The 22,455-nt window shown below is 40.5% G+C and overlaps 2 protein-coding genes and 2 long non-coding RNA genes across 37 annotated transcripts in view; 2 read left to right on the plus strand and 2 right to left on the minus strand.

Annotated features, from left to right (window-relative positions):
• LOC114641392 (C-type lectin domain family 5 member A-like) overlaps window positions 1-22,455 on the plus strand; it is a 1,576,682-nt gene that overhangs the window by 554,233 nt on the left and 999,994 nt on the right. The gene's annotated exons all lie outside the window — the stretch shown is intronic.
• The window catches only part of LOC127527375 (CD209 antigen-like protein E), a 381,022-nt gene that overhangs the window by 135,137 nt on the left and 223,430 nt on the right, over window positions 1-22,455 (minus strand). The gene's annotated exons all lie outside the window — the stretch shown is intronic.
• LOC127527404 (uncharacterized) overlaps window positions 1-22,455 on the plus strand; it is a 47,793-nt gene that overhangs the window by 707 nt on the left and 24,631 nt on the right. The window lies entirely within an intron of this gene.
• LOC114642936 (uncharacterized) lies at window positions 17,940-19,250 on the minus strand. The gene is made up of 3 exons (XR_003714619.2): window positions 19,014-19,250; window positions 18,786-18,878; window positions 17,940-18,478 (listed from the first exon to the last, which is right to left on the minus strand). It is a non-coding gene; the product is annotated as an uncharacterized LOC114642936 (long non-coding RNA).

The raw sequence follows: 22,455 nt of genomic DNA on the forward strand, positions 1-22,455 counted from the left end.
AGATTTGACTCATTAATGAGATCCTGCCATATTTTAATTCAGTTTTGAGTGGATCCTCTCAGTGGGAATTTGATTTCTCCAATTTCAAATATTCCAGGATATCAGTTACCCACTGACTTAAAAGAGGTGGGGGGTGGGATTCTGTCAGTTGAGCAGGATAAGTCGTCATTCATTCTAGTAGTGCAGTGAAGGCCATTACAGTTGGTGTGTCCTTCTCCACTGTAAGCCCACCCTGCTGAAGCCCACCAAGCACAGCTGTTAATAGGTCAGGAGTGACTGTGACGCCGAGGCTGTCTGCTAGGCAGTCAAAGGTTTTGGTCCAGAATGACGTCAATTTCATGCAGGCCCAAACCATGAGGCCCAGTGAGGCTGGAGCTCAAGTACGATGTTCACAGGTTGAGTCTTGGCCTGGATCCATTTTGGACAATTTGAATTGAGATAAATGTGCTTGATAAAAGATTTGAAATGGAATGATTGAGTGTTTTGTGCATTTGGAGTTGGAGTGACGTCTCTGTGTGTGTGGCTGGCTGCCTTCCACTCCTTTTCACAGATGGTAAGTGAATGATCCTTTCACCAACATACCGTAGGATCTGTGAAAGGAAGAGACGTCAAGATGCTTTTCTATTTTATTGAGATGCTGTCTGAGTCTTTAGACTGATCAGGATTGACTCTGGAATAGAAATGGCTGGGAGTTGAGGAAAACTGGGCAGGTTCCTGTTAGCAAAGTTAAAATGATAAGAAAGTAGTGGAAAAATTGTGTTGCTGGGAAGTTACATTTGAAATGTAATTGTTCATAAGATGCAAAGATATTATCAATATACAGTCCTCAAAGTGTTTAAATTCAGGACGTTGTTCAAACATTAAATACTGTGTAGGATTGAGAGGGCAGAGAAAGATGATTATCATGTAAAACTGTGACAGATTAGAGCTTCTCTGTCTTAAATTGCTTCCTACATTGGTTCAATATTCTAAGTGAGTGACGGACAGTTGAAATATTAGTATACAGTAATCCCTCCTCCATCGTGGGGGTTGCGTTCCAGAGCCACCCGCGAAATAAGAAAATCCGCGAAGTAGAAACCATATGTTTATATGGTTATTTTTATATTGTCATGCTTGGGTCACAGATTTGCGCAGAAACACAGGAGGTTGTAGAGAGACAGGAACGTTATTCAAACACTGCAAACAAACATTTGTCTCTTTTTCAAAAGTTTAAACTGTGCTCCATGACAAGACAGAGATGACAGTTCCATCTCACAATTAAAAGAATGCAAACATATCTTCTCTTCAAAGGAGTGCGCGTCAGGAGCAGATAATGTCACATAGATAGAGAAAAGCAAACAAATCAATAGAGCTGTTTGGCTTTTAAGTATGCGAAGCACCACGGCACAAAGCTGATGAAGGCGGCAGCTCACACCCCCTCCGTCAGGAGCAGAGAAAGAGAGAGAGAGAGATAAAGACAGAGTTTGTTTTTCAATCAAAAATCAATACATGCCCTTCGAGCTTTTAAGTATGCGAAGCACCGTGCAGCATGTCGTTTCAGGAAGCAGCTGCACAAAAGATAGCAACGTGAAGATAATCTTTCAGCATTTTTAGACGAGAGTCCGTATCGTCTAGGTGTGCGAACAGCCCCCCTGCTCAATCCCCCTACGTCAGGATCAGAGAGAGTCAGCTCAAGAGAGAGAGAAAAGGAAGTTGGGTAGCTTCTCAGCCATCTGCCAATAGCGTCCCTTGTATGAAATCAACTGGGCAAACCAACTGAGGAAACATGTACCAGAAATTAAAAGACCCATTGTCCGCAGAAATCTGCAAACCAGCAAAAAATCCGCGATATATATTTAAATATGCTTACATATAAAATCCGCGATGGAGTGAAGCCGCGAAAGGCGAAGCGCGATATAGCGAGGGATCACTGTATTGATGATAATTTGTATTTACTGGGCCACACAGCAGGGCATATAAAGAAGTACAGCAAGATTTGATTTCTATTGCAGACCAGGCTTGTGTATATTCATCAGTTTGTGTTGATGTCCAGATCATCACAGTTTGAATAGCAAGATGTTGTTGATAAAGATCTTTATATTGACTTGTGATGTTTAGCCCTAGATATTTAAACTGATCTGCTAAAATAAATGGGAAGGTGCCAGTCTAGTATTGTGTGCTGGAGAGTTCACTGGACAAAGCACAGTTTATTCACACGAGTCTGAGTCCTGATATCTTGTGAAACAATGCAAGGGCTGTTAGGACTGCTGGCCCAGAATGCACTGGGTCAGATATAAACAGGACCATACCATCTGCATATGCTGATATTGTGTGTTCAAGGCCTTAACTGATAATCCCCTTTATCTCTGATACATTTCAAAAGTGAACAGCCAATGGCTCAATGGTGACCGTATAGTGCAATGGTGACAGATGGCATCCAGTTTGAAGGAGTGAGTTTGAAATAATGTTAATACAAACAGAGTCTTGTGGAGTAATATAAAGTAGTTTGATCCATGCACTTATATTTAGGCAATGTGATGAAGAGGTCGTCCCATTCAAAGATGTCAAATGCTTTTTCTGCATCCAAAGATAATAAGATGTGAGGGACGTCCGGCACATCTACCGGCCAGGATGCCTCCTTAAAGGAAGACGTGTGTCTTATCTTCTTTAAACTGGGTAGAATATCAGGACTTCTAGTACTCTCTAAATGTGTGGCTTACATTTATATGGTCAATGATTTTATCTCCATATTTGTTGGTAATTTCTGTTATTGTGTTGCAGACTTCCTGCTTGTAGATTTAGTGAGTTGTCAGCTTTCTCTCTGTGTTCATAGTAATGATGTCACAGTTTAAAGATGAGATGTTCCATTTCTTTTGTTCTCAGAAGGTTAAATTCCGATTGTAAAGCCGGTCTTTACCTATAAAGTGCCTCATTTGGACACCTGACATATTCTTGATCTGTTCTGGTAGCTTCATTGGTTAACTCTGAAGCCTTCTTGGTTTTCTAATTTATTGAAGTAATCTTGCTTCTTAAAAACACTTTGCTTGGAGTTTGCTTGGAGATGAATTCTGTACAGTTCTCATCAGCTAATGACAGGAGGTTAAGATGGCAGCTTTGACACGAGTGTGTAGGACATAGTGATTTTGGCTTCATGATCAGACGGGTGTGGGCTGCACGGTGGCGCAGTGGTAGCGCTGCTGCCTCGCAGTTAGGAGACCCGTCTGGGTTCGCTTCCCGGGTCCTCCCTGTGTGGAGTTTGCATGTTCTCCCCGTGTCTGCGTGGGTTTCCTCCCACAGTCCAAAGACATGCAGGTTAGGTGGATTGGCGATTCTAAATTGGCCCTAGTGTGTGCTTGGTGTGTGGGTGTGTTTGTGTGTGTCCTGCGGTGGGTTGGCACCCTGCCCAGGATTGGTTCCCTGTCTTATGCCCTGTGTTGGCTGGGATTGGCTCCAGCAGACCCCCGTGACCCTGTGTTTGGATTCAGTGGGTTGGAAAATGGATGGATGGATGGATGGATCAGACGGGTGTGGTCAGAGATAACAACAGCGTCATACTTGCAACATTTGACAGTGGGAAAAAGTTATTATCTACATTTGTAAAGAAATGATCAGTTCTTGAGTAACTGTGATGTACTGAAATTTTTATTTTTTTTTACTTCTAAAAATTTTCTTTAATTTTTTATTGAGGATTTGTTCTGTTCTGTATATTGCATTGTATTGTATTGAACCTCTTCTTTTTGACACCCACTGTACGCCCAACCTACCTGTAAAGGGGTCTCTCTCTGAACTGCCTTTCCTGAGGTTTCTTCCATTTTTCCCTACAAGGTTTTTTTTTTGGGAGTTTTTCTTTGTCTTCTTAGAGAGTCGAGGCTGGGGGGCTGTCAAGAGGCAGGGCCTGTTAAAGCCCATTGTGGCACTTCCTGTGTGATTTTGGGCTATACAAAAATAAACTGTATTGTATTGTATTGTACTGATGATAAGAAGGAATATGCTCTTGAGTTTGGATTTTAAAATCCCCAAGGTTCTGTTAAGTTATGATCCATTACAAACTGACTGACTATTTTTTCGGTGTTAAGATGTTATTGCCACTGTAGATGAAGACCTATCCATGTTTGGATTTAAAACACAATTAAAGTCTCCATCCATTATAATTTTATGAGTGTTCACATTAGAAAGAAATGCAAATACATTTTGGAATAAAAAATCTCTCATCATCCACATTAAGTGCACAGACATTCATCAAAATGACTTTAGAGTGAAATAAATTACCCATCACCCTGACATATCAGCTTTCAGGATCAGATATTACATCAGATATTGCAAATGTGATTGTTTTGTGTATTACACTTCCCACATCTCTAGTTTTCTATGTATAGCTAGGGTGTGAAATTTGCCCAATTTTATTTCTTTGCAACCAAAACTGTTCCTTAATTATTAAGCAAGTCTTCTGTAAAAAATGCTATCTTGGCATTTAGATCTGTTAGGTGAGAAAAGACTTTTTTTTTACCTTTGACATTCCAGCTCACAAGGTTCACTGTTTGGTCGTAGAGACACTGGTTCTGAACACTTAAGGACATTTTGTAAACTTAGGTAAAAGTAGTACATTGTTTCATACAACAGCTTTAACTTGAACGTGGAGCCCTAGTGGGTCTAAGAGTGGAAACAACTTGACAGTCGGGGCAAAACTCACAAAACTGCTCCCCATCTCTGCCCATATTCAGCCAATGAAACCATTTTAAAATGTGATCCTTCATCTTCTCAGCATCGAGATGACTCCTCCAAGATGTGTATGAGCAATTTTAAACAGCATGTCTCTACGACCGCTTAGGACCACCAACTGTTCACTCAGCCCGCCTCAATGCAATTGGAAATCACCTGATACAAGAAGCCATTTTTAACTAAAAAATTGGGAGTTTTGACACAAGGGCCCCTCCCAGTCTTCATAGCAAAAATCATTTGCGACATGTGCGTGTTCAAGTGCAAAATCTAAGCTGTTGTCGGCTTGTTGCAAATGAGTGTGTCAGTCATATGCTTACCCAGAGCCCAATTCAGCAGCCCCCTCTTCCGTAGCTAATGATTCCCCAGAGTGCAAAGCAGCTACCCCATCTGAGGAGGCTGAAAGTTCATGCACCTGATGTGAAGAGCCCACCAACTGTCCTGGAAACTCAGGTGAGGGATCGTCCCCATCCTCACAGGACAAATCAGGTTCAATCTCCAAGCCAACTTCCTGACCAATTCTTGTCAGCTCCTCCCTTTCTACTAAGGAAGAGGCAATTTGCAAACGGCCAAGACTTGCAGGAATAGGGCATTAGTCTTCAAAGCTAAGAAAGGCCAAGTCTGAAACGGCATTCCAAACTTTAAAGTTCCTTTCCTTAAGTCAAATCCAACATAATTTTGACATCGCCTCAGAACATCTCATTACATTGCTTATACCAGGCAACATGGCGGTAATAGCAAGGTTTTCTATAATGCTGTTGTCCCCACACAACCAGTTTTGCCTAAGGTCTATTAAGTCCTGCACATGTCTCCAGACAGGGTGATTTGGGTCGATCTGCTTCTGTTGGAACTTGTACCGCTTGGCTAGGGAGCTCATACTAGTATGAAATCATAATCGTCAAGTCTCTCGAGAAGTTTTGCACAACTTGGCATCCCTGGTCAAGAAAGGGGTCAGGGTGGCAGCCCTCTTTTTGCCTGTCCCAGCGCATCAACATGGCTGTCCATTCAAAACACTCAGGGTCATCTGAAGGAGCCATCTTCTCGGGCACATCCCTATGATGCCCCTACAGACACCTCGTGCTGAGGCTGTTAGGGATCCCTCTGTGCAAGACCCAGCTCTGGTACCACTTGTGATGTATGGGTCACAGACTTGCACAAGTGAGAATGAGGTGAGTCCAGAAAATCAGCTTTATTGTTGTGAGAACAGCGACATTCTCAATCATTTAGTTTAAAGGGAGCTGTCATCACTTCAGTACACACAAACCCAGCAAGCAAGCAGTGATGTTGTCAGTTGTTGTACATTAGCTCTCTTCCTCAGATTGAAAGAACAGATAGCCTTTATCATCAAGCAGATTCATTCTGGAGGAGAGGCGACAGAAAATGAGCACACGGCCAGGTCAGCAGCCAGTTTTAAATGTTGCTACGCATCAACCATTGGGTGAGTGAAACATTACGTGGTAAGCCTGCGAACTTGTAGTTGAACCTTCAGATCCTGCCTGTTTCAGTAGGTTGGGTCTCAACACTTTATATATAGCATATACAGGTAAAATTCCATTACAACAAACTGCCAGGGACCTAAAAAATATTTTGTTCTGATGAAAATTTTGCAGTAATGTGATTCTGTATTTGTCACTATAGTACTTTCTTTAACTTGCGTCCAAGCGTTTGCAATCATTTCAATAGCTTCTTTCATGTTAATTTTAATCTCCTCCTGTCTACAAGTTATGCTGATGAGAATTTTTCACAGCATTTCCTTGCAATAATAAACTTTCAGGGTGTAAATGATGCCCAAACCCAATGGCTGAAGCACTGCTGTGCAATTGGGTGGGAGGAATTCAATTCGAACATTATCTAAATGTAGGTAAAAGTCTGTTGTGGGCAACACAGTTATCAATGAGAAGCCAAATAATCCTTTTCTTCTTCTTCATATTGTGAGGTTTCTAAACTCTTTTGGATGGGATCCTGCCTACCCAACAGGAAAGACAAGCCGAAGTGCATCCTGAAGCATGATTGCAGCGTCTGTGGAAGATTGTTTGTCTGTTGCCAGGACAGGGTAACAGCAGGCTTACAGCGATGCAGTGAACCACCACAAAAGCAAATCCTAAAAGATCGGGGTCATGCTATAAGTCACTGTCTTACACTCCAAAACACGAAGCTGAGTCTCAGTACTTTAAGAAAACCAGCTTTATTCAGCTTGAAACAGAAACAGCACGGTTATTTATTGTCACGTGATCTGCCCCTCTCCTATACTCAGACACAGCAGTCAGGCAGGGACGTGGCCAGGTTAGTGGCCAAGTAATCCTGTTCCGTGCATTTACAATGTTCTGTGGATCACTCATCGAGATCTTTTCTGTTTGCTTCGGTGAAGAGCCGCAGCAGAGCTGTGAGCCTGCTGTTGCTCCTGCAATGGATAAACAGTCTTCCACAGACGCGGTGATCGCACTTCAGGATGCTCTTCGCCGTGTTGGGGGAGGTCTCAAGAGAGTTTACAAACCTCACATTTTCTTGAATGAGTGCCACATTTTTCTTGAACGAGCATCACTGAACCACATAAAAACGGCTTTTTCGACGTCTTCAAAAGGAGCAGTTTGCATACGTTTGCAACCTGACATTTTTCTTTTTCTGCTTATTCTTTCAAGAAAATTGACAGTGTCGATGGCGAAATTCTGAATTCACTGGCAACGTCTGTTTTCTTTTTGCCGCAATCGAGAGCTGCAAAAATGTAGTTTTTTTTTCTAATATGAACTGTTGTCATTTTTTTGTGTCTGCCATTTCTATAGGAGGGTGGCAATGAGTTAAATTCCAATAGATGTTTTTCAAATGTTGACGAGCAATAAGCAAAAGGTATCACTGAAAACCACCGAAAACAAAAACGGTAAAAAAAAAAAACAGTATGAGAAAAGTTCAAGGAAAGAAATTTTTTTTTATAATGTTTCTGTTTGGGGATCGTTGTGCACAATTGAGCTGCGACCACAGAATTAACTGCTCTGTGGATGATTCATTCAGGCATTTCAAGGTCTTTTGGGCATTTCGTTGTAAAGTATCTGTTGAATGTATTTTGTAAACTCGTGTCATATGCGGAAACTGTCACGACCATAAAAATACTTTGTTGTAATGAAAATTTCGTTGTAAAGATATTCATTGTAACAGAAGTTTACCTGCATATCTTATATGTAAACCTCTACATGTGGAAGTGTGTGTGTCTGTCTGCCCGGCCCGGAAGTCCAAGGCATGAAGCTCAAGGAGCCAGCAAGGTGGCCCCAATTTAACGAGTCAGAAGAAGAAAGAAGTGTGAGGCTACAACATGAAGCTGAAAGAAAGTGACTCTGTCTCCAAAGTGAAACCACCGAGGAAAGACAAACGAGAGAGAAACTCGCTTAGCTGCTGATAAACAAGGAGGGTTTCAAGTTTTTTTCTGACAACTTCAATAGTTTCTAGGAGCCCAGGCTTACACAGCTAGTATATATATATTGAGCTTCCGGCCATCTAACACAATACACACACACACACACACACACACACACACACACACACATATATATATATATATATGAAATAGTTTTACTTTCAAATAATGCAAAGAGTACGCAACACATGTTTCGCCCTAATTCTGGGCTCATCAGGTGTACACACTCACTGCATCCCCTCTTGGGAATCGAACCTCGGCGCCAGAGGCGAAGTCCCTAACGTTGCGCTAAGGCATGTGATTTGTTCATTTGACGGTATGTAGATCAGGGTAATTACATTCACGGCATTCGTAGTCTGAATCACAATCTGATTGTATGGTTGGTTACCTACCAAGTAACGCTTGTGGTTGGTCAGCAAGTCTGCTAACATCCGCCACGGTGCCCTCTTTTCAGTTGTGAGAAGCAGATCATAGAATGGTTGAAACAGTTTTACTGTCAAATAATGCAAAGAGTACCCGACACGTGTTTCGCCCTAATTCTGGGCTCATCAGGCCTACAGGATGTTACCCGACTTGCTGACCAACCACAAGCGTTACCTGGTAGGTAACCACCCATACAATCAGATTGTGATTCAGACTACAAATGCCATGAATGTAATTACCCTGATCTACATACCGTCAAATGAATGAATCACACGCCTTAGCGCAACGTTAGGTGCTTCGCCTCTGGCGCTGACATTCGAGGTTCGATTCCCGAGAGGGGATACAGTGAGTGTGTACGCCTGATGAGCCCAGAATTAGGGCGAAACACGTGTCGCGTACTCTTTGCATTATTTGACAGTAAAACTATTTCAACCATTCTATGATCTGCTTCTCGCAACTGAAAAGAGGGCACTGTGGTGGATGTTAGCAGACTTGCTGACCAACCACAAGCGTTACCTGGTAGGTAACCACGCATACAGTCAGATTGTGATTCAGACTATGAATGCCATGAATGTATATATATATATATATATATATATATATATATATATATATATATATATATATATAGAGTGAAAGAATGAGTCTCAACACACTGGAAAGGTTTGGGGCAGATAATTACCTCCACTTGGTCCAGTCAGCTTCCTCCTAATCGCACATGTGTGACATGTCCCTACCCCAACCCATCAGGTCGAACGTACCTGATGACGTACCGTGAAAGTGCATCGGCATTGGCTTGCAGTGTTCCTTGATGATAAGCAACCGACAACTTGTAGGGCTGTAGGTCTAAAAACCACTTTGTCATCCACTGTAAAAGTTCATGGTTTGTCACCAGGGTGAACTCACGTCCCAAAAGGTAATACCTCAGCTGAGTAATCACCCATTTAATTGCCAAAGCCTCCCACTCCATTGCTGCATAGCTGGTTTCACAGTCCAACAGTTTCTGACTCAGGTACATAATGGGGTGTTCTACTCCCTCTACTCATTGGCTCAGCACGGCTCCAAGACCTGTGTCCGAAGCGTCCGTCTGAAGGATGAAAGGCAGTGGAAAGTTAGGTACTTTCAATATAGGAGCTGATGTAAGGGCCTGCTTTGGTGTCTCATCCCATACCACATGATTTGGTTTCCCCTTCTTTATCAGATTTGTCAAGGGCATTGCTCTCTCAGAAAAACAAACCTGCGATAATAGCCTGCTACTCCAAGAAAGGCCTGAACCTGCCACTTGGTCAAGGGGCTAATTCAATATGGCATCTGTTTTGGAGCATTGTGGTCTGACTATATCCCGGCCCTCCAGGTAACCTAAATATTTGGCTTCAACTGATCCAAAGTAGCATTTCTTCAGATTAATACAAAGACCAGCTTCCACTAGTGACCGTAATACAACTTTAACCTGCTGTAGGTGTTCATTCCAGGTGCTGGAATAGATGACAACGTCATCCAAGTAGGCAGCACTATACAAATTATGGGGTCAGGACACTTTTTCCACCAGACGTTGGAAAGTCACAGGAGCACAGGGGTGCTAAACGCAGTGTTTTCCTTTGCAGAGTCCTTCAAGGGAACCTGCCAGTACCCCTTTGTCATATCGAGGGTAGTCAAAAATTTGAAATGTCCTAGCCATTCGAGGAGGTCATCCACTTGCGGCATTGGATAGGCATCGAATTGGGAAACTTGGTTAAGCTGATGAAAGTCATTGCCAAAACTCCAACTTCCGTCAGGCTTTCTGACAAAAATGATAGGACTGAACCAGGGACTATAACTCTCCTCTATCACACCTTGGTCCAGCATTCGTTTGATCTCCAGTTCCACTTCAGCCTCTTTTGCTTTGGGAATCCGATATGGGCGTTCACTGATTATTACCCCAGGTTTCGTCACGATGTCATGTGCAACCAGGGAGGTTCGTCCATGCTTCTCACTCACTACCTCTGGGACAGACAGGATACCTGCTTTGAGCTGCTGTAGCTGAAGGCCAGTCAAATTATCACCGAAGTTAAGGTTCAATTTATAAGTGAAGAGTGAACAGGGCTTTCCAGAGGAGGGATCGGGGCCCCTTTCCTTCCATGGTTTCAGCAAATTGACATGATAAATCTGCTCTCTGGGTTGATGATTAGATTGTATAACTAAATAATCGACCAGGCCCTTCCTCTCCTTTACTTCATACATGCCTTGTCAATGTGCCAGTAATTTACAGTGCGAGGTAGGAACCAATACCATGACTCGATCTACTGGGTGGAACTCTCGAAAAGATGTACCACAGTTGTAACAATGGACCTGGGCTGCTTGCACATTTTCCATGTGAGATTTTAGAATGAGTCTAATTTTAGCAAATCTATCATGTAATTGTGCAATGTATCCAAGTATATTTGTAGAGGTGAGGGGCTCCTCCTCCCAACCCTCCTTTAATATATCCAATACAAGGGGGCTGCGCCCCCTGCTCGCTTCACTCGCCTACCCCCGGCGTTTTGAACCCGTGCCCGCTGGGCAGCTACGTGTTCGGATGACGCACGTTTAATACGGAGCCTTTGCCCGTGTCATTCTGGAGTTCCCCACTGGTAATACTTTGCTTCGTCCGTACTATCATGCGGTGCATTGTGGACTACTGCGGACCCCGTAGTTTTTCCTGTTTTAGTTTGTATCTTTGGTCAGTTGAGCTCATGTTTTTCAAGCTTTTGAATTCCGGTCTTCATTATCTGTAACCTGCTGTCCATGTGCGTGGCCCCCTCGTTCAACCTGTTAATGACGTTTTACTTTGCTTTCTACTCTGTCTTTAATTTCTGACCTTGCTTTATTCTGCTTTTGTTTCAATGACACTTGGTTTGATCGTGCTTGTTTTGATGCAGCACTTTGAGACGCGCGCTGTATCCGTCTACGTTCATTGTGTCTGCCCATTTGGGCACATCTCTGTAACGGGGTTATCTGAGCTTTGCGTTTGTTGATCCGAGACATTTTTTCTCCCGGTGTTTCCGAAGCGCGTTTTATGCGCCGCCGCGTATTTTTTTGTTTCATTCGTGTTCATGTGTTTGCTCCCGTTATCCGATCCGAATCGTTTTGTACCCGTGACCGTGTATTCATGACTTGTTTGTTCCTCAGCATCCGAAATATGGATAGGTAATAAGGAGGATCGCACTCACTGTTAATATGTAGCCTTTTCTGCAGTTGAACGGTTAATAGTGCTTTATTGTAAGGAGATCCACCTATGCTGCCTAGTGTGAAGGTGTCTAGATGACGTATGTTTAATATGGACGTTTCCTTTAGAGATGTGGCTTTGGGTGTCACTTCTTATTGATGTGTGGTTGGGGTGGGTTGTGGTGAGGATTCTTGTTGCGCGACCGTCTTCTTTCTTTTTTGTGTTCCAGGGTCTTGTTGAATCCCCCTCTTGTTGTGTGTCCCGTCCGGTGCCTGTGGGGGGGGGTGTGCCTTGCTGTTGTGCGCAAGCGTCTTCTTCTTTTTTTTTGTGTGGTAGTTTTGTGTGCAATGGGTTTCGTGCGGCGCTGTGCTCCGCCTCCGTTCGACTAATTTTTTATGTGCCTTTTCCTTTTTTCTGTGCTCTCTGCGCCTCATGTCTATCACTCCTTTTTTCTGTGGTCTTATCCGCCTCTCGAGGCCCATCATCCGCCTCTCGCGGCCCCTCATTTCTTGGGGCGCCTGCGCAGTACGTCTTTTTGGGGTTACGGCCCATGGCCGGATGTTCCTGCGTCCATCCGGTTTACCATTCTCGGTTAGTAATATGGATACCTCTAGGTTGTTGTCCATATAATAATTCAAAAGGTGAGAACCCTGTGGAGGCTTGTGGGACTTCCCGATATGCAAAAAGGATGAGGGGGAGGAGCTGATCCCAGTTCCTTTCATCCTTATTGAGTACCTTATGTAACATTTGTTAGAGAGTTTGATTAACTCTTTTAGGGCTAATTTTTTTTTTTTGTTTCTTTTCTCCCAGGGCTGAATATTTTTCCAAAAACTAACATTTTTTAAAAAAGAACACAAAGCAATTGTTTAACATATCAAATCAACAAAAAATATTTACTTTTGACAAATGTTACTGTCTTGCATGTTGTATGAGCCTGCATACTCTATGATTTCACATACATATCACATACATTTTACACAGCAAAGTCTGATCTCGCTCAAAGCAGCCAATTTCAGTCATTGCCACATTGCACTCCTTACAATACGTGTTGCTTTGATGCCTATTTTTCAATTTTCTGTTGCTGCACTTTCTCACATATATTGTTAGTGTGTACTGTAGAGAGACAAGTCACCCATTTGCCATCGTGCCATGCCACTGCCACCAAGTTTTCTGCCTGCATTAAAACCGTATTGTCACCTCTTTTCATCTTCTGAAACTTTATGAACTTTATGTATGGCATTATAGCCTGGCTCACCCCATGGGATTTGCTTCTGTTTATTACAGAAGTGAATAAAACTTTGCAGCAGCACGTACCTATCACCACGCTGCATAACCTGTCCAAAGCCACCAGGGGACAAAACACGTTTGGACCAATGCTCCCTGAAGTTATATCACCAGTTCTGTCCCATCTCTATTTGTAATGCCACAGCGCGCTTCATCTCATCTTTATGTTGTGGGTTTCCACTTTGAAAAACAAGAATGCGATGCAAATGCAGCCCGCGATTCAAAAAAATTCTCTGCCTACCTGTTTGTCTCGTCTGACAGTAGCTGAAAAGCAGCATCAGGAGAGAGCAGCCTGAAGTACAGCAGCTGGTGATCTGTCGTGTCCAACAGCAAGCCATGCCGTCTTGTAAACTCCGGTAGCCAGATAGGCTCTCAACGGATCAATGTCTGTGTATTTATCCCACACGAACCTTGCTGTAGATGCATCGGCTGCGCGAAGGCACTCAACTGGCAGCAGATCCGCTGGTGTGGCATCGGCTGGTGATTGATCAGCTGATGCCGGCTTCTCACTCTCTTGCTCGATTTCCTGATCACTGCCAATAAAATCCGATTCTGAAAAATCAAGAGTCCAACTCCGCGATAATGCGCAAAACATCGTCTGCCGAGTGTTTTCTTTTCTGCACTTGCTTCGCTCCCTTTTCACATGTCGATGCCATCTTGCCATTGTTTACATTTCGCAACTCACGCACACGCAAGGTTTAGATGCCGAGTCAACAAGTCTAGCATTCCTCCAAGCACAGAGGGAATGCCTGTGACGTGACAGTGAGATTTGTCGCCATTAACAGCTGATTGTCGCCCTCTATCTCTGGATGTCAACTTTTGTCGACATTCGCCTTCAACCCCTCCTGTCGACAAAAGTCGACATCCGCCCTAAAAGAGTTAAATCTCTCAATGAGACTATCAACTTGAGGATGATACACCGAAGTCTTTAAATGTTTTATTTTTAGTAGCTTTTCAGTCTCCCTGAACTTTCTTTAGGGGTGTCTTGTCGCGCAAAGACCCCTACTAATTCCCATGCAATAGCTTTTGGTATCCCTGAGTGCAAGGGAACAGTTTCAGGATATTGGGTAGTGTAATCTACCAGGACCATTATATACTTATGACCCTGGCCAAGGGCTCTAGGGGTCCCACCAGGTCGACCCCTATTCATTCAAAGGGTACATCATTTAACACTAGAATTACCAGAGCCTACGAAAAAACTCTTAGATCTGTTCCACCTTAATCTTAGATCTGTTCCACCTTAATTCGCTTCACACCTCTCCGTCAGTGTCTTTTGTCCTGTAAATGTGTGGATAAGCAGCAAGCAGCCTACTATCACATCCCCTACCGTCGCACAGTTTTCTCAGCTCAAGTCTGTTTACCTGCATGTCAGTTGCTTAGAGTTGTATAGAGTGAGAAGTCAAGCAAAATGACACCTTTGATAAATAATATATCGTTACTTTGTCAATTATTACTAAAACATGAAAAACGTTTGTGTTTTAACAATGTGTTTACATAGATTGTTGTAGACACGGAGCACACATAAAATGCAAGTGTTCCAAATAACGATATAGTATTTATACAAGGTGTCATTTTGCTTGACTTCTCACTCTATGCAACTCTAAGTAACTGACACGCAGGTAAACAGACTTGAGCTGAGACAACTGTGCGGGGTGGGGGGATGTGATAGCAGGCTGCTTGCTGCTGTTGTTGTACACTGTTGTTGTACCATACTGGCCACCTGTGTGTTCCTGCTTGCACTGAATAAGCTCACGCATTCTGGTACACGATGTCAATGTAGCATGGAGAGAAAAAAAGAAAGAGACAAATATATGGAACATTTGGTATAAATTTATGGTACTTGTAAAAGTTAGCTTTTTTTAGTTTTATTCTCTTAATCACGATCACGCTCTAATACCAGCCATCCCCCAATCCTGATCTGACTCTAACTAACAGTGCCAGTATAAATTCACACCTGATCCGACGCTGTTCGTTTTCAAATAATGTTGCATTAGTGCCATGATGTTTTCTGATTGGTACTATTCAGGTCATAAAATGATTTCTTCAAAATGTCACATATATTGTCTCTCTCTTTCAAGTGTGTAATAGAAACCACAGCATAGAGAGAAATGTGCGCATTGCGACAGGTACACATGTCGTAAATGTAGGAAGGACGGCCCTCGCGTGTGTGTGAACTGCTAACATTTGAATTTGATGATTGTATATAGCGATGAACTGATCTCTCTGTACTATTCAGTATTTCTTTTAGCAAATGCTCTCCTGGGTTATGTCATTTTTTTAACTTAGGAATCTGTACAATGTTTATAACAGAAATACATTTCATGTCTTCTTATCTACTGTACATGGCGCATTTCTATAAGCAGGCCAGCATCACATCGTTCATTGCATATGCAGCTTAAGCTTCAGTCTCTGCAGGGTGCTAAATTTGGGCTCAAATTATTATTGCATGTTTTCTTCAGCAGTCTGCACACATGCAAGAAAGTTTGTCCTCCAAAAGTCTTGGAAAATATGCAGAACTTATGACTGTAGCATTGGGCCTTAGAACGAAATCAGCCAGACAAGGTGTCCTGTAATTCAGTGAGCTTAAACACTTTGACACACAGCCATCAAGCCATGCAGACAGACAGTCTGAGACAAGGCCTGGAATTAAGAGATGAAAGTGTGAGAAACTCTAGTCACTGCGCCACCAGATCATCTGCAGTCAATGACAGGTTAAAGCTAAGACTTTAATGACATGTTTCTGTTCACAGAATGCCTGCAGCACCTTTGCTGAGTTCCTCTTTTGTTTCGGTTTGTGTGCGCTGTGCTCCCAGCCTTACACTTACTGATTTTGGGATGGGCGCTAAATTCCTGTCACCCTGAACTGGATGAGTGTCGTTCACTATGCAGTACCTACAATGTCTTTTAGGATTTGAGAGTGTAGTGCTGAGTTATTCCTATCAGACAGTAAGTGGCACTGTTAAAGAGACTACGAGTTGTAAGAGAAACAACGGGCAGAAGGCCATAGAGAGGCTGATTAGTGTCGGATGGCTCAGTGAAACTTTAGTTGAGGGGCTTTAGTGAATTTGGGCCACAGGCTGTCTGGTAAGAACAGTTCAGAAAGCGAGGATGTCCGTTCTAATTACTTATTGAAAATAAAATTCCAAGATGCTCATAAATCCAGATATTGCATTCTTTCAAGATGCAAAATAATTTTTATTGTCTTTAGATGGATGAGATATTGTAAGATGAACTGACTTTTGTAAACTGCCGTTACGGCCTCTCCAACTAGAAACTAATGAATCTTTAGGCAATATGGTGGAATCCTTCAAATGGGTCCAACTATCACAATCACTCTCAGCTGGGATATTAACACAACTTCCATCGCTAAGAAGGCTCTGCAGTGGTTGTAGTTTTTACACCAACATTAAAAAAGAAAAGAAAAGAAAAGAAAAGAAAAGAAAAGAAAAGAAAAGAAACTCCCAGCCCATCCTATTACAGTTTTCATTTCACATAGTCGTAATTGTAGGTGCCGTATCATTGTGCTTTGTAGTCAACTCCAAAAATAAATGACAGAGTGAGTCTGCTGAGAACACAACTGGCCTGTGCTCTTCAATTGCAGACGTGCTGTCTGCATGTGGTGACAAAAACCACGTCAAAGACATCACCTGCAGTGACGCATCTCATCAAAGACCCCTGCTGTTAAACTAAAAGACACCTAAACCATCATGGACTGGGAGTTTACCCAGTGTGTGTGTGTGTCTCATATACTGGATGAAAGGGTGTGTGTGTGTGAAGTGAGTGTGTGTGTAGTGTGTGCAGGGTGTGTGTGCAGTGTGAATGTCTGCAGTGTTTGTGAAGTTTGTGTGTGTGCATGTGTTTGTGTGTATCTGTGGGAGTGTGTTTGTGTGTGTGTGTGTGCGTGTTGAAATAAATCAAACACAAGACAGGTAAAGAGTTGGGGAGCCTCCCCATATACACTGTAAACAATTATTTGTTGGTGTAACTTAAAAAAATTATGTCAAGTGTTAACAATCAATTGTATCAATTTTTCTCAACGAATATTTTTGTATAATATTAACCCATTTTTTTGTGTCGGGTCAACTTATCAATGTTTAGCCAAAGAAAGACTTTAATTTGAGGAAATGTAATTTCTCCAACTCAAAAAGTGGTATTTCCTTTGAATAAAAAACTGAAAATTTTAACTTTATGTTAATTAAATGTTTTTTTAAGTTAACTTATAATTTAAGTTTCATTCAACATATATTTTTTATTTGAACACATTTCATTAGAATGCCTCAAGAACTAACCAGCAATTGAATTAGTTTCCTTCCAATTAGTTGTGTTGTTTCACAAACATAAATGAAATGCAGAAGATATAATAGCAAAACACTTAGATTTATTACTGAATATTTGCAACACAAAAATCATAATTTTTCGGTCATTTTCATAATATGTTCTGTATTAAAAATTTACAGAGCAGACATTACACACACACACAAATAATATGTTTTTACTAATTATATTTAAAACATCTATATGAAAAATTATATATACATATATTAAATAAATACATTATATTTTATATATTACATAGTATTCTACATATATGCAAGCTTTTCACAAAAATGTTTTTATAAATTACATATAAAATATCTATATGAAATTATATATACATATTAAATACACCTTATATTTTATACATTATATAACATTATATAGTATACATAAAATGTGTGTGTATATATTATACTTTACATAAATGTTGAATTATTATATAAAAATAAGTACTCAACCTAACACAGACTAAGTAACAATAATTAAATACACAATTTCACATTTTGAACACACACACACACACACACATACATACATACAACCAATTGAACAATTTACCAAAGATTCAAGTAATGCAATGCAAATTCAGTTTAGGTAATTCTGTAATTTTTTTTTTTTTGGATAATAAACTTTCAAATGCTTTATTAGACTTAGTGCAATGAATGCCCTCTTTCAAAACACTAATTAGAAGAACTAAAACACAACTATAACCTTGGTTAGGGAGATCAATACAAAATATCACAGGAGTTTAAAGACAAATTCGAAAAGCAACAAATGATATTCTACAAATAAACTGCTTTGTGGTATAGTCTTAAAACTTGGACATAAATATATTTATCGCCAAATTAATCTGAGCTGAGAAGCTTACTGCTTAGGTTCTGCACTCTGGGAGATTTCTTATTTCCCTCCAGTTCCATAAACACTTTTTGGAAAACTTCGAAAGTGAGTTTTAACTCTTTAGGGTATCTAAGATTTATTGCATACATTAGACCAAACAATATTGGACAAGCTGCTGCAACAGAATGTAGTCCATTTAACACCTCTACACCTTCAATAACAATGGCAACTTCTTTAGGTGTGTGAAAGGGTCCTTCACCCTCTTTACGGATGACAAATATGGCCATTTTGAGTGTTTTCATTTCTCTTTCAGCATCATCTCCTAATGTATCCTAAAATTCAAAGATAAAGATGCACAAATACACATCCATTATGAGATAGTGAACTTTGACATAGATAAATAAACTCTAGGAACCATTAAAGTATTGAATGATAATGTCTTATCAGTGTCATATAACAAATATGTTCAAAATGCCAAACTATAAAGCAGTATATCTTGCACAAGCGACTATACAGAATATTACGTCAGAATTGTGACTGAACATACTGTGAAATTTAATAGTAAAGGAAAAAACACAAATCTCTGTTAATAAAAAAATAGCATAAATATATAATGTTAAATTGCACACTAAGACTTACCAGATATTCTTTGATAAGATCCTTGTCATCCTCACCAAGGTAAATAATAAGTGACCTCAGCACAAACTCTCTTCTGATGTTTACATCATTTTTCTGGATGCAAAAGTACACATTTATTAATATTCACTCACCCAGACATTTATTTAAAAAAAACAAACAAAAAAACCCCACTAAATTGCCTAAGAATTCAAGATCGCTGCCTCAATGCAATTAGCAAATGTAACATACCTGATCTACGGCTTGAATGAAACTGGCAGTCTTATAGCGGGCAGCTCCTCCTTTATGTCTTATGATGCTTGTCAATTTATTGGTATATTTGTCCAGCTGTGCAAGAAATTTGGACTGGAGAGGGATTGTAGTAATCTGCAGGAACTCAGCATTAATCTTAGAGGAAAAAGATTAAAGTTAAAGAAATTAACTAACTTCAAAAATTCAAATATTTTTAAGATAAAACACTTTCAGGGAAAAAAGTTACATATCTCATTCATTTTGAAAAGTGCAGATCTTCTATCCACAGCAATGCCACAGTCCTTACATTTCCACACTTCCATATTTATTGGTTTGCTGAGAAAGAGAAAGAAAGAGATACAGGAAAAAAATATACCTCACTGCCTGAACTCTGTCCACCTCTCACATTTCATATCATTATTTAAAATAGTAATGAATTTGTTTAATTTTCTTCAGTTTTTATGTTATGCAGCTTCACGGATTGAAAGTGCTGGGTTCTAATCTCAGCATTGTCACTGTCCATGTGGAATTTGCTTGTTCTCTCCCCGATACCAGATTGGGTTTTTTACTAATATTACCAAACACATGCAGGGATAGTAAACTATCTACTGTGTGAGTGTGCATGAACAAACCAAATGAGCAGCTATTTACTGACTTGTTGCTGACATGTTCTGCCTCCTCATGACCTTGAAATAAATTAAGCAGGTTAGAGACTTTTATATTATTTTAGTTGAGGTGTTCTTTTGCCCTTGTGATCAGCAGAACCCAAATATGGCACAACTCTTGGGGCCAAACCGAGTCTAGATACAAACTGGTAGGTTTAGAACAGCATATCAAAGTTTTACACAGAAAGTATGTTTTAAACACTTTTTAAATTTAGTAAGGAATTTCAAACTTGCCACTGAAAACTGCAAACAATGGCACCAAACAGGCAAATTCAAATCTGGAGACCCTGTAATCAAGAGAAAAAAGAAAGTACAGTATGCTTAATCAGTCATCTACACTTTGACAGATAACCACCATAAAATCAAAAAAGCAGAATAAGCTTGTTAACTTTATTAAAGAATTCCTCCTTTCATTTTCTAAAGTAGACAACTGAGTCGCGTCAGCTATTACTGAACATATACAACTCTAGTCTACTCAACATAAATGAGTTGTAATGTTATTGTTACTATACTCTAATACCAACACCAATACGTCTGTGACTGTGACAACCAAGTCAGAAATTTTCTTTTTAATTTTTTTGCTTTAAAGTCATTATAGTGTGTGTTCAGTCCAAAGTGTCTGTGTGTTTGTATTTATTTATGTACCCACCTTTTTACTTATCTACCGGTTTATATATTTATTTATTTAAAGAGCTTCAGTAAAAAGCCAAATTTCCCCCAAGGACAAATAAAGTTCTGCCTATCTATATTCATCATGACCTGATGAACTTCTAATTTTATTTTTTATTACTGGACACATGCCATCTCTTAATGCTTTTTGTATAATTAATTTATATGACACAGATAATTTTCTCAAAACAAAAATAATGTTTTGATTACATTTTAATGTAATCAACCTAGAATGGTCAAGGCAATAATATATGCCCATGCTTTGTCTAAAGATCTGGATAATACTTAAAACCTGGGTTTGCAATTACTACATACGGTCATTTTTTCAATTTCAGCCTCTGACAAATTAAGAGGGCAACCCCATTAACCGCAAACAACTCGTCGATACAGAATATGCATATCAGCGTGGTAGATATTCAAACGGGGATACCCCAACCCTCTACGAAAGCGTATTAGGGCCACGGTGAAGAAAAAAAATATATGTCGAGAATACAGTCGACATGTTGGCTTTATTCTCGACACGTAGTTTTTGTCTTCTTCACTGTGTCCGTATGTTATTTTTTTCTTCACCGTGGCCCTAATACGATTCCGTAGTAACCCCATCACACATAAAGAAGAAATTGCTTGTAATCGCGAGTGTGGAAAAAAAGCCGACACAACAGCACCGGTTAACACTGTATACAGTGTTATACACCTTAAATGATACGGCATTATCGATTCAGTCTAAATAATAAACTGCATTTTGCACGTTATGGCACTTAACTTCAATAACGATGATGATTAATTATTTTAAAGCTTCATAAAAACCCATTAGAATGTGCTTCTTAACCTGAACATTGTACTGTCAGAAACGAGGGTATGCAACAAACTAAAAGTAATTTTATATTTTGTTCATGTCAGTCCAAAAAAAATGAGGCAATTACAATGATTAATTAACTAAAAAAAACGTCACAATACGTTATCATTTACAAGCGAGGTATTTTGCAAACATTACAAGAATATTTCACATTAATGGCGTTGCAGACATAATCTTCTGTAGTTACACTGTAACTTATATCACGGCTCTCCTTTGACAGTGAATATCAAATACTCACAGTTGTAGGGAAAAACAAACAAACAAAAAAAAACTTACCTGATTTTGAACTTTATATCACTCCAAATAATCATGCAATGTTCCACAAATTCTTTCTACGCTCGTCTTGAAATCAGGACTCGAATGGTGCCAACCGCAGCAAACTGCACACTCGTTCTTGAACTCTCAAGATATGAGACTATTGCATCAGACATTCTATCGTGTACTGCGCAGGCGTCAGAAAATTTACAAAGTGATTTTTTTGCGTTAGATTAAATGGAACAAATAACATTAAGCGACAGCAAGGTTTTTCAATTTGAAGTAATGCAAAGCAATTACGTTAGGTGAACAAACTTATTAATATAGTTCATTGCAAACAATAAAATCACCTTAAGTCAAAAAGAGCACGTTTTCTCTTTTTACAGTGTACTGGCCGTACGTTCCAGTTCAAGGTTGCCAGAGTCAAAGTTGCACAATAAATACACATTTGACAACAGATTATGGGTTCTTGGAGCGTTTATAGAGGAGGCTTAATGAAAACAGGAAATAGGCTGACAGAAATGACAGGAGTTGGAGAATGGTTGGAGATGACGTCAGGAGGAAGCTGAAGGTGCAGTAATCTTAGTGGAGCAATGTGGCATTATTCTTCAGAGAAGATCAGAGCTGTTTGTAGTTTTTTATTCTGTTCTTTTCCTATGGGTGTGAAGGAGAAGAGAGCATTAGTGCTGCATTCCGAATCCCTGTTTCTTGTGGTTTCACGCACAATTGGGCTCTTCAGCTGTCCCATAGTCGCGACAACCCCCCAAGCCCCCCCCCCACCCAACCCAGACCCGTTGAGTCAGACAGCCCGAACTGAGAGAGAGGGCGACAGCGTTGGCTTGAAGAGTGCCACGGAAATAAAGATCGTGAACCTATAGGACTGTAGGTCCAAAAACCATCTAGTGACACGAGGGTTCTATTCCCTGTGCACGGCCATCCATTGGAGGGCTGCATGGTCCGTAACCAAGGTGAACTCCTGACCCAGAAGAGTGTACCT

This window comes from Erpetoichthys calabaricus, chromosome 4, assembly GCF_900747795.2.
Source record: "Erpetoichthys calabaricus chromosome 4, fErpCal1.3, whole genome shotgun sequence".
NCBI lineage: Eukaryota > Metazoa > Chordata > Cladistia > Polypteriformes > Polypteridae > Erpetoichthys > Erpetoichthys calabaricus.